Source organism: Microtus oregoni, unplaced genomic scaffold (genome assembly GCF_018167655.1).
Source record: "Microtus oregoni isolate MIOR12 unplaced genomic scaffold, Mior012 000043F_ref0000047, whole genome shotgun sequence".
Lineage (NCBI taxonomy): Eukaryota > Metazoa > Chordata > Mammalia > Rodentia > Cricetidae > Microtus > Microtus oregoni.
In genome coordinates this window covers 9,351,641-9,361,259 of record NW_024543210.1, presented here as the reverse complement: position 1 = coordinate 9,361,259, position 9,619 = coordinate 9,351,641, and positions in this window count along the sequence as shown.

The following is a 9,619-nucleotide window of genomic DNA, read 5'->3' as shown; positions in this document are numbered from 1 at the left end:
CACTAAATTGAAACCCAGGCCTACTTTTTAGCTTGTTTTTATTAAATGTCATGGCAGCAGTGTGGTCAAGCTGTTCTGGGCCCATGTGGCCAAGATGTTCTGGGTTCCATAGAAATCAACCTTTTTTATCTTTGGGATAGAGAGGGGGATAAGCTTCTTCTGGGTGTGGTTAAAGGCATGACTTGGACTTTGTCAGGTACCCTGGCAGGGGAGGACTGCTCAGTGGGTGAGAGAATACGCCATACAGGCAGAGCTTAAGCGAGGAGTTTTATTGGGGGAAGAGAAGGGAATGGGAAAAGGAAGTAAGAGAGGGGACAGGAAGAGAGAGAGAAAAGAGAAGAAGCAGGAAAAGCCCTGTCTGCCTTTTCAGAAGAACAGAGGGGAAGAGCAGCTGGGAGTAGGCAGAGCTTGTCTCTTAAAGGGACCTTTGCACCTGCTTACAAACTGGGACCCTGGGCTGGCCAAGGTACTATCTGGGTACATCCTGCCGGATGACAGGATTAGACAGTATAATGTCTGAATCCTAACACTAGGGGCTTAGTATTGCCTAGCATTGCGTAAGTCAGGCAAGCACCATAGGTCACAGTGTCTCTGCTATCAAGGTCTGTTCAGAGCAGACATCTAAAAAATGTCCTCTGGGTTTCTGTGCCCTTCCCCCATCTCCACTGTCCACAGGTCTCAACTGTGGGAAGTAGCTAGGTGGAGAGTCTGTTGAGAAATTTGTACCCAACTAAAGGAAGCTGTGTAGTCAGTGTTAAGACGGCCAAGGAAGGGTTCCTTGAAGAACTCCTCCTTCTACTGTGGCGCTCTCTAGAGGCCACTGCAGGAGTTGACGACAAACACACAGGCAGGCACATAACCAGCCCTATTCAAGACTCTGGGGTTCTCCTACCATATAAAGGAGAGTCATATAGGGTTCTTCTTTCTACTCTGGAAAAATGATGGTCCTGACACCCCCTAAAGGTTGAATAATATGGACTTCAATAACATCTCAGTGTCTGTGAACAGCCAGAGCCAGAAACGTTAAAATTCAGTTCTCTGTGGACAAGTTAGTGGTTTTGTTGTCTTTACATATAAATATAAATAGTTTGAAGGTCTTATCATTGTTTGATAACACAAATGAATGCTTGGGAGTGCACTTGGCACACCTGAGAGTGCCCTTGGCACGCCTGGAAGTGACTTGCATAGGGTAGATGGATACCTACAATGTGGCCCCTCTTCCCATTTTTCTCTCATCGCTTTTGGGCTTTCATTATAAGCACGAAGACGGGAAAGAACAGGATGGGCGAGGCAGCACACACCTGCCATTCCAACACCTAGGTGTAGTGATATTTTGTTTGTGTTTTAACAAATAAAGATAGCCTAAAGAGTGCAGATCTCAGCCACTAGAGGCCAAGTATTGATGGCACACACCTTTAATCCTAGGACTCAGGAGACAGAAGCAAAGGGATCTCTGTGAGTTCAGGGCCACCCTGGGCTGCACAAGGTTGATTCTGTCTAAGAGAGAAACAGAGCTCACTCAAAGGAGATCCCAGCACTTGGGATCCCATGCCTTTAATCACAGCACAGAAAAGTAGAGACAGGAATGATATGGCTCAGTGGAGAGAGGACTATAAGGCAGGACCCGTGCAATCTGAGGTTTGGTGGAGATAGAGGTAGTTTGAGGACAGGCTCACCCCTTTGGTCTGAACATTGGTAGAGGTAAAAAAATCCTCTCTAGTGGCTGGCCTTTGCTTCTCTGACCTTCAGCATTAAATCCTATATCTGTCTCTGGGTTTTTATTATTAATACCAATTAAAATTCATGCTACCTCTAGGAGACAGAGGAAGGAGGGTCACTGCAAAACTGAAACCAGCTTGAACCACAGACTGAATTCCAGGTTAACTAGACTATATATTGAGATCCTGTCTCAAGCGTCAACCATCAATGAAGTAAAAAACAGAGAAAGTCATAACACATTGTAAAGGGTAAGGATATATGTGTGTGTGATACACACGCAGATATGTAAGTGTGTGTGTGTGTGTGTGTGTGTGTGTGTGTGTGTGTGTATATATATATATATATATATATATGTACATATGTGTAAGATTCTAGAAGAAGACAAAGGGCAATTATCCCAGAATGCAGGCTTCCAGGCCGGGCCACTTAGACTTTGTTCTTTATTGTCTCGTGTGTTGCTTACATTTTTATAAGAACAATATGTCTTTGTAAGAAAGGGCTTCGTTCCATTTTAATGCAATTAAATGGGTGCTACATTGGAACGTGTGACTGTTTCTTTTGTGATCTTCAGATGATGCCTTTTGCATTGTCCTCCCCAACTCCTGCTTGGGAGCAGAGAGCAAAGAAGTGGAGCACTGTCCAGCATTGGGTTCATATCCTAGGCAGCTGCTTCCTCCTGTGCGAACTCAGGAATGCTGATTTTGTTGGGGAGGTCCAAGGAAGCTCAATACATATGGTCCAAACACAAAGAAGCACCTGATGGAGCTTTCTCCCTATACCATATATCCCTTTATGCTCTGAGGACATCATCTCCATCTTCCTGGGCAGAGGTGATCCATAGCCTTGCCTTTCTTTCTAGATGGAGAGCCACAGCTGTCTTTATTCTCTGTATTCACAGTACAGTGCGCACGTTCTCTGAATGCCAGAGGATTCTAGTATGACTGGATGTGGATGACAGGGATCCTGGAGAGGTGCGGAGGGCTGTGTGAATGACACGCTTGTCTTCCTGCAACTTCTGCCAGGAAAGTTTCCAGGATAATCAGCATGGTATGGGAGCTGGCATGGCTTGGCTTTTGAGAATTAACCTGTTAGCCTCATTCATGTGGAAAGACCTTTATGTCTAAAGTCATGTGTTCGATGCAAAGGCAATGCCTGGGAGGTCCCTGCTTGGAGCCTTTACTTCCCTGTTAAGCATGTGGGTCATCAGTCACTTGTGGAGGGACACTATGGGGATTGTGACCTGTCTCTTTAGGATTTACAGTCCGTCCCCACCCCCACCCCCCTCACCGCCACATCACCTACTCTTAGGGCAGTTCTGCAACAGTCTCCCGATGTGTTTATCCAAACTATGACCCCAAGTTGTGGTAGTTCCTATTGGCCATCAGCACGACAGGTTTGAGGATTACCTAGGAGTTGAAGGTCTGAGCATGTCTGGGAGGAGTTTCTAGACTGGCCTACTAGAGGTGGAAAGACTGACCCTGCTTGCACACGCCATAGATTGCAGTGATACTTTATTTGTATTTTAGTAAATAAAGCTTGCCTGAAGACCAGAGTGCAAAGCTAAGCCACTAGAGGCCAGGGAGTGCTGGCACACACCTTCAATCCCAGAACACAGGAGACAGAGGCAGGCAGATCTCTGTGAGTTCAAGGCTACCTTGGGCTACACAAGATCGATCCAGAAGCAGATCCAGGTGAGAGTGGCTCACACCTTTAATCCCAGTTATTGGGAGTCACACACTTTTAATCCCAGCACTAGGGAGGTGGAGACAGGAGCGATAATGGCTGTGTGGAGAGAGGAATGAAGAGGGGAAGAGACAGGAACCCAGTGGAGTGTGGAGTCTGGAGATTCGTGGAGACAGGATCTTGCCTTTTCGGTTTGAAGATTTGATAGAGGTAAAAGGTCTCTCTAGTGGCTTCACTGCTTTGTTTTTTTTGATCTTCAGCTTGAACCCTTTACTATTTGAGGTACACTGGGGTCTTGAACTATAGAACAAGTGGAGAGAAAGCCGAGCATCAGTGCTCGTCGGTCTCTGCTTCCTGCTTGGAAACAAGTCCCAACTCTGTCCTCATACTGCCACCACCATGACTTTCCCATCTCTGAGGCAAAATGTGAGCCAGCCGTGAGCCAAAATGAGACCTTCTTGCCTTAAGCTGCTTTGTCAGGTAATCTATTACAGGAATGAGAAAAGTAACCCGGTGCGTAGACTGAATCCCTGCCCTCCCACACGTGAATGAAGCAACAAAGACACTGTTTGCACATCTTTCTGTACAGGCACATTTGGTGCCCATGGGGCAAGCTGACCATGCCCATGGGCCTCTGGGACTCTATAGGGATGGCTCCCTCACATGCCTGGGGTTACAAAGTCTTGATCTACAGAGGTTTCAGACTAAGTAGCTCAATCCATAGACCGACATTGTCCACACATTGCTGCAACTCTCTCCTCTTTTGCTGACCTTGGCATCAGTGAGGCGCCCGCGTGAAGGTAACCCATTATCTTCAGTGTTTGTCTACCGTCAGGAAGGGTGACTCCTGCGTAAATTGCTCGCATACATCTCTCCTGACGCATTTCTCCATGGCTGCCAAGAACGCCACCTTGACAAATCAGTTTCTAGGAACATTTGCCATCTCTGTTTCCTCTTGTACCGTGGGTGAGCTCCGTGCTGCAATGGGCTTCTGGGAGACATGGCAGGCATTCCAGTAAAATTCTGTAAATGCTCAGCTGCTCGTGTCCTGGTAATCTGGCTTCTAGAGGTCCCCAGGAAGGAGGTGCTTGCCTGCTGATCTGAGTAGCAGCAGCCATTTTAAAGCAGGTGGTGTTTGAGTTTGTGATCTTTGAGATGAGATGAGCAATAAGACACACAGACACACATACTCTGCTTATAATTTAGCTGTTGGCATTCGAACAATTTGCAATTCACATCTACTCTGCCTCTAAGGCTGGGGAAATGGCCAGCCCCTCCGTCGGGGCAGAAGGGACGTGTGTGGTTCAGGAAAAGAACAATGCTAAGCTGACCTGAACTCCCTATGCCTGATCAGGATGCCAACAAGTCTAGGAGCTGGCAACTACCAACATAGAAATGCCTGATTCCTGGGCCCAGCCAGTCATGAACTTGGCATCCTTGCAGGCTAATAAACCTCGAGGATCCATAGATCTGAGCAATGTTTCCAGAAAAGGCCACTCTACATGACAGTCTGGTTTATTAATTGTAGAGATGACAAAATGACCTCATTGAAGGAACTATTGCCACTCACATCAGGGCACCAGTATCTTTGTGCTGTGGAACTCTGGAAGCCAGATGCCAAGCTGAGTAGAAACTTCTAGAAGAAAGAATGGCTGAGTTGGGTATAGGAGACATGCTACACTTTCCAACGTTGGGGTTTCCTTTGCTTTAAGGCTCATGGAGAGTAACACTACCCAGCCAAGCTGCTGGTGGATCTATACTTTGTTTAGAGACAGAAAAAAATACTGTCTGCTCCATCTGGACTGAAACACCGATGGCCCTGAGTGAGTCCCTTCATCTCACAATGGTCAAAGCGGGAGTCTTGTGCTGAGATGTGAAATTATAAATAGTGACACTTCACCCATGATGTCTGGAAGAACAGGTGTCCTCCTAACCATGGTCAGTTCACATGAGAGATGCTTATAATGGCACCCCTAAAAGTATGGGACTAACACTCAAAGGCACCCAATCTAGGAAGGCGAAGACAGGAATACATTGGGAGTTTGCTGAAGCATCCTCATGTTAGAGCCACAGAACAGTCCTGATCCTGAAAGTGTCAGTTAGTTAAAATACTACATCTCTTAGTTGCCTGGTTAAAGTTATTATTATTATTTGTTTTGGCAAGTCTAAATTAGAAGTAATGATTTCACACGGTAGAAGTAAGGCTAGAAGCCAAGTCTCAGTCTATATACATAATGCAGCCTCACCATATTTAGTTTAGTTTATGTATATGGGTGTTCTGTCTGCACAATCTGCCTGTGTACTGATTGTGTGCCGGGGCCCATGGAAGCCCGAAGAGGACTCTGGATCCCCTGGCACTGGGACTCCAGACAGCTGCTAGTCATCATGTGGATGCTGAGGACTGACCCGGGTCCTCTAGAAGAGCAGTCTGTGCTTTTGACTGCTGAGCCATCTCTTCTGCCCCAGCCTTACCATTTTTAGATGCAAATTCTCAGAGGCATTGTTCCAGTAGATCAGGTGGAGCCACTTTCTGTGTTCTGGGAAACGGATAATGTGTTTACTCACCTCTGGGCATCCCACAGCACCTGATACCAGCTCCTGCAGGAAAAGGCTATTTGTCAGCAGAGAAAAAAAAGTTCAGGCAGAGAGGGGAATTGTGGTGGAGCAGGGAGTGAGGCCCTGCCAGCATTGACTCTCTGTGGTAGAGGCCCTTCGGTCTAATGAGTGTGGTTGCTGGCAGGGGCTCTTCATTCAGGCCTTGCACAGTGGAGAGGGAAGAGCTCGGTCTTCTGTGTCAGAATGTAGAAAAGGACCAGAGGGAGATTTTAGAAATTCCCTTCTGGTTACAGTGCAGCAAGAAATAGCTTCATAGGCTGCGAATAAGAATGGACCAGAGGGGAGAAGATTTTTCAGGAGGTTGAGGAAATGGAGAGAATAAGAGATAGTTTCTTAAAGACTCAGAGCAAACTAGAGAAGAGGAGGATGATGGCTGGGACCCACCGGGGATGTGCTTGGGCTCTCAGCAATAGTCAAGTTACAATGGGACCAATCGTTAGAGTCCTGTTGTTCCCAGTATCCTGCTCCTGCGGGTATTCAGTGAGTGCACAGAGGACTCACTTACTTAGGGCTGGGTTGTGCCCTGTGCTGAAAGGAGAAAGACGCAGCCTGGCTGAGGGATTCGGATGATGGATCCCAGTCTTGGGTAAAGATGGAAGCATGACCAAGTTCATGGACCATCATCCGAGGGGAAGGGCAGGCACTGGAAAGATTTACCTGTGTGACTCTAAGTCACAGATGACCGGAGGAGGGAGGTGTGTTGTGACGTGGGACAGGAAGCAGATAACAAGTGTCAAGTTATGTGGCAGAGGAGATTAAGAAAGGCAGAGGTGGAAAGTCTGAATGTGCGTGGGAAACCAGGCCAGGCAGGGTAATTAGGGAAACCATCTGTGAGGGAGGGAGCCATGCTTCCCACTGGAAGAGAAAACATGCCAGGCAGAGGGATGACATCATGCATAAAGGCCCTGAGGCAAGGAAAAGCTCCCTCCAGGACCTACAGAATGATTCCTGGAGCCAGAAAAGAGAAAGAGCACACGGAGAACCTTCAGGAGGTGGTGCTGTGCAATATCAGATTATCACTTCTGACTGCGGATCCCAGGTCCACATGGAGTCTTTAGACCTGAGCCCTGGACCTCCTGTGCTGACGTGGTGGTGACAATGTCACCTCAGAGGGATGCCATGCCTGGCCTCCAATCGTCACCCCCCCAAGGCCATCCTCAGTAACGGCAAGCCCTGGATTCAGGGAAATTTTATCTTCTACCCTACCCACAGTGGGCACGTAAGGGACATGTTCTTGTCAATCTCCAGGAACCATTTGCCCTCCATACAGGGCTGTCTGAGTCGTGACCGCCACCAAGACCCACGTCTGTCTCCTTTCATATCTTTTCTTAGTCATCATTGTATCTTACAATTCGGATGAAAGCTCTAAGAATTGTAGTCAAGTCAGTGCCCCATCTTAAAATTCAAGCCATACATTATTATGGCCAATGTCGTAGCTTTTACATGGGAAACCCGTGGCATCTCTAAACTCAGTTCTGCTAGTCAACCATCCATTTGATTTCATTGCTTGCTTGCCTTAGACTTTGAGCAATGTTGTTGGTCCTGCGGCTGCGCCAGGCAATTCTCGCGCCAGCATGGAGGTGCTATAACATTTCTCGGATGGTGACTAGACCATGAGCTAGTAGACCCTGAGTCCTTTGTGTCTTTATTGCCCAAGTGTCGGGTATGCAGTTTCAAAAGAAAGAAGATCCACTCTCAAACATGAGAAGCCAGCGAGCGAAGACACTCTACAGGGGGAATGGCCGTAAAGCCCATCTCCGCAGATGCTGCTACCTAAGTGACCCCTTCACGACTCACTTAGTTGAAACTGCAGAGGAGTAGGGCAGGGCCTCACAGAACAGTTTTATTAGTGGTTTTTATGTGCAGGGAGGAGACAACTGCTTGCTGTCTGTAGCAGTCACGTCTCAGGTGACATGACGGAGCAGTGATACTTTGTATTTCCAATGAGGTGTCTCTGTGTGGGTATTTGCATGTGAGTGCAGGTGCCCACAGGAGCCAGGGGCATCAGATAACTCTCCTGGAACCTGCCCTGAGTCACCCACCCAGCATGAGTGCTGGGAACAAAACCCAGGTCCTGCAAGAAAAGCATTCTCTCTCTCTCTCTCTCTCTCTCTCTCTCTCTCTCTCTCTCCATATAATACCTCTGGACTGCAGCTCCCCTCCCTCCACTTCTCCCAGTTCCTCCCCCATCTCCCCTCTCCTCCAGATCCACTGCTTCTGTTTCCCTTCAGAAAAGAGCAGGCCTTCTGTGGCTATCTACTGAACATGGCATAACAAGATTCAATAAGACTAGGCACATGCCCTCATACCAAGTGGACAAGGCAACCCAGTAAGAAGAAATGGATCCCAAAAGCAGGCAAAAAGAGTCAGAAACACCCCCATTACCACTGTTAGAAGTTCTACACCCCCCCCACAATAAAACCCAAGCTAAACAACCACAGAATGTATGCAGAGTGCAGACCCATGCAGGCTCTATGATTGCTGCTTCAGTCTCTGTGAGCCCCCATGAGCCCTGTGTAGTTGATTCTGTGGACCAGATTCTCCTGATGTCCTCAGCCCCTCTGGTTCCTACTCTTTCACTGGGTTCCCCAAGATCTGTCTAATATTTGGCTGGGGGTCTCTGCATCTGCTCCCCTCAGCTGCTGGAGGAAGCCTCTCTGATGACAGCTGGGCCAGGCACCAGTCTGTGAGTGTGGAGCATAGCAGAACATCATTAGGAACCAAGCCATTGACTTTTTTCAGTCATGTCTGGTTCTACCCTAGGTCTCTGGGCCACAGCTTCTGGTTTCTGACCATCCAGGCAGTGTTAGGTATGGGCTTCCTTTCGTGCTATGGGCGTCAAATTAGACTAGTCACTGGTTGGCCACTCCCCACAAGCTCTGAGCCACAATTGACCCGGCACAAACCAGAAGGCAGGACAAGTTATAGATCAAAGGATTTGTGGCTGGGTTGGTGTCTCAGTACTACCACTGGAAGCCTTCAGCAAGCACTTTTAAATGTTGAGCCATCTCTCTGGCCCCGGCAGTGGCATTTTTATGTTCTAGAAGGAAATCAAATATTGTATTGGCTATTCTAAATTCTAGACTAGGATCAAGTGGGTGGCTAAAGGAACCAGTTGGCCATTGGGTATGGATGGCTACTATGCCCAACAGGCTGGACCTACCGGAGAAACCATCTGTATATCTGAAGATGGAGGCTGGGTGACCTGCAGGAGCCTGTCCTTAGAGAGCACGCTGAGTTTGAGAAGGGGAAGTCCCCACCATCTTGCCATGACTCTTGGGGTCTCTTTGACTGCTGACCTTGGGTTCAAACCAGATGGCAAAGGAAAAGATGGCAAGGAAAGACTCAGAACTGACTGAATCTGGAGCTGAGACTATAAGTTGACAATCGGTGCAACTGCAGCTTGGTTCTTCAGTTGCTCAAGATAAAATCTTTGGTTGTTCTTTAACCTTCTCTTTCTCAATTCATTCCCGGTAGAACATCTGAGTGGCCCTCCCTGCAGGAATAATGCAGAGTGTGGTGACCTGCTCCATTGCTGTGGTCCCTGCCACCATCAGCCCTTGCATGAGTTATTGCCTGCTCTCTGGCTCATGAGTGGAAG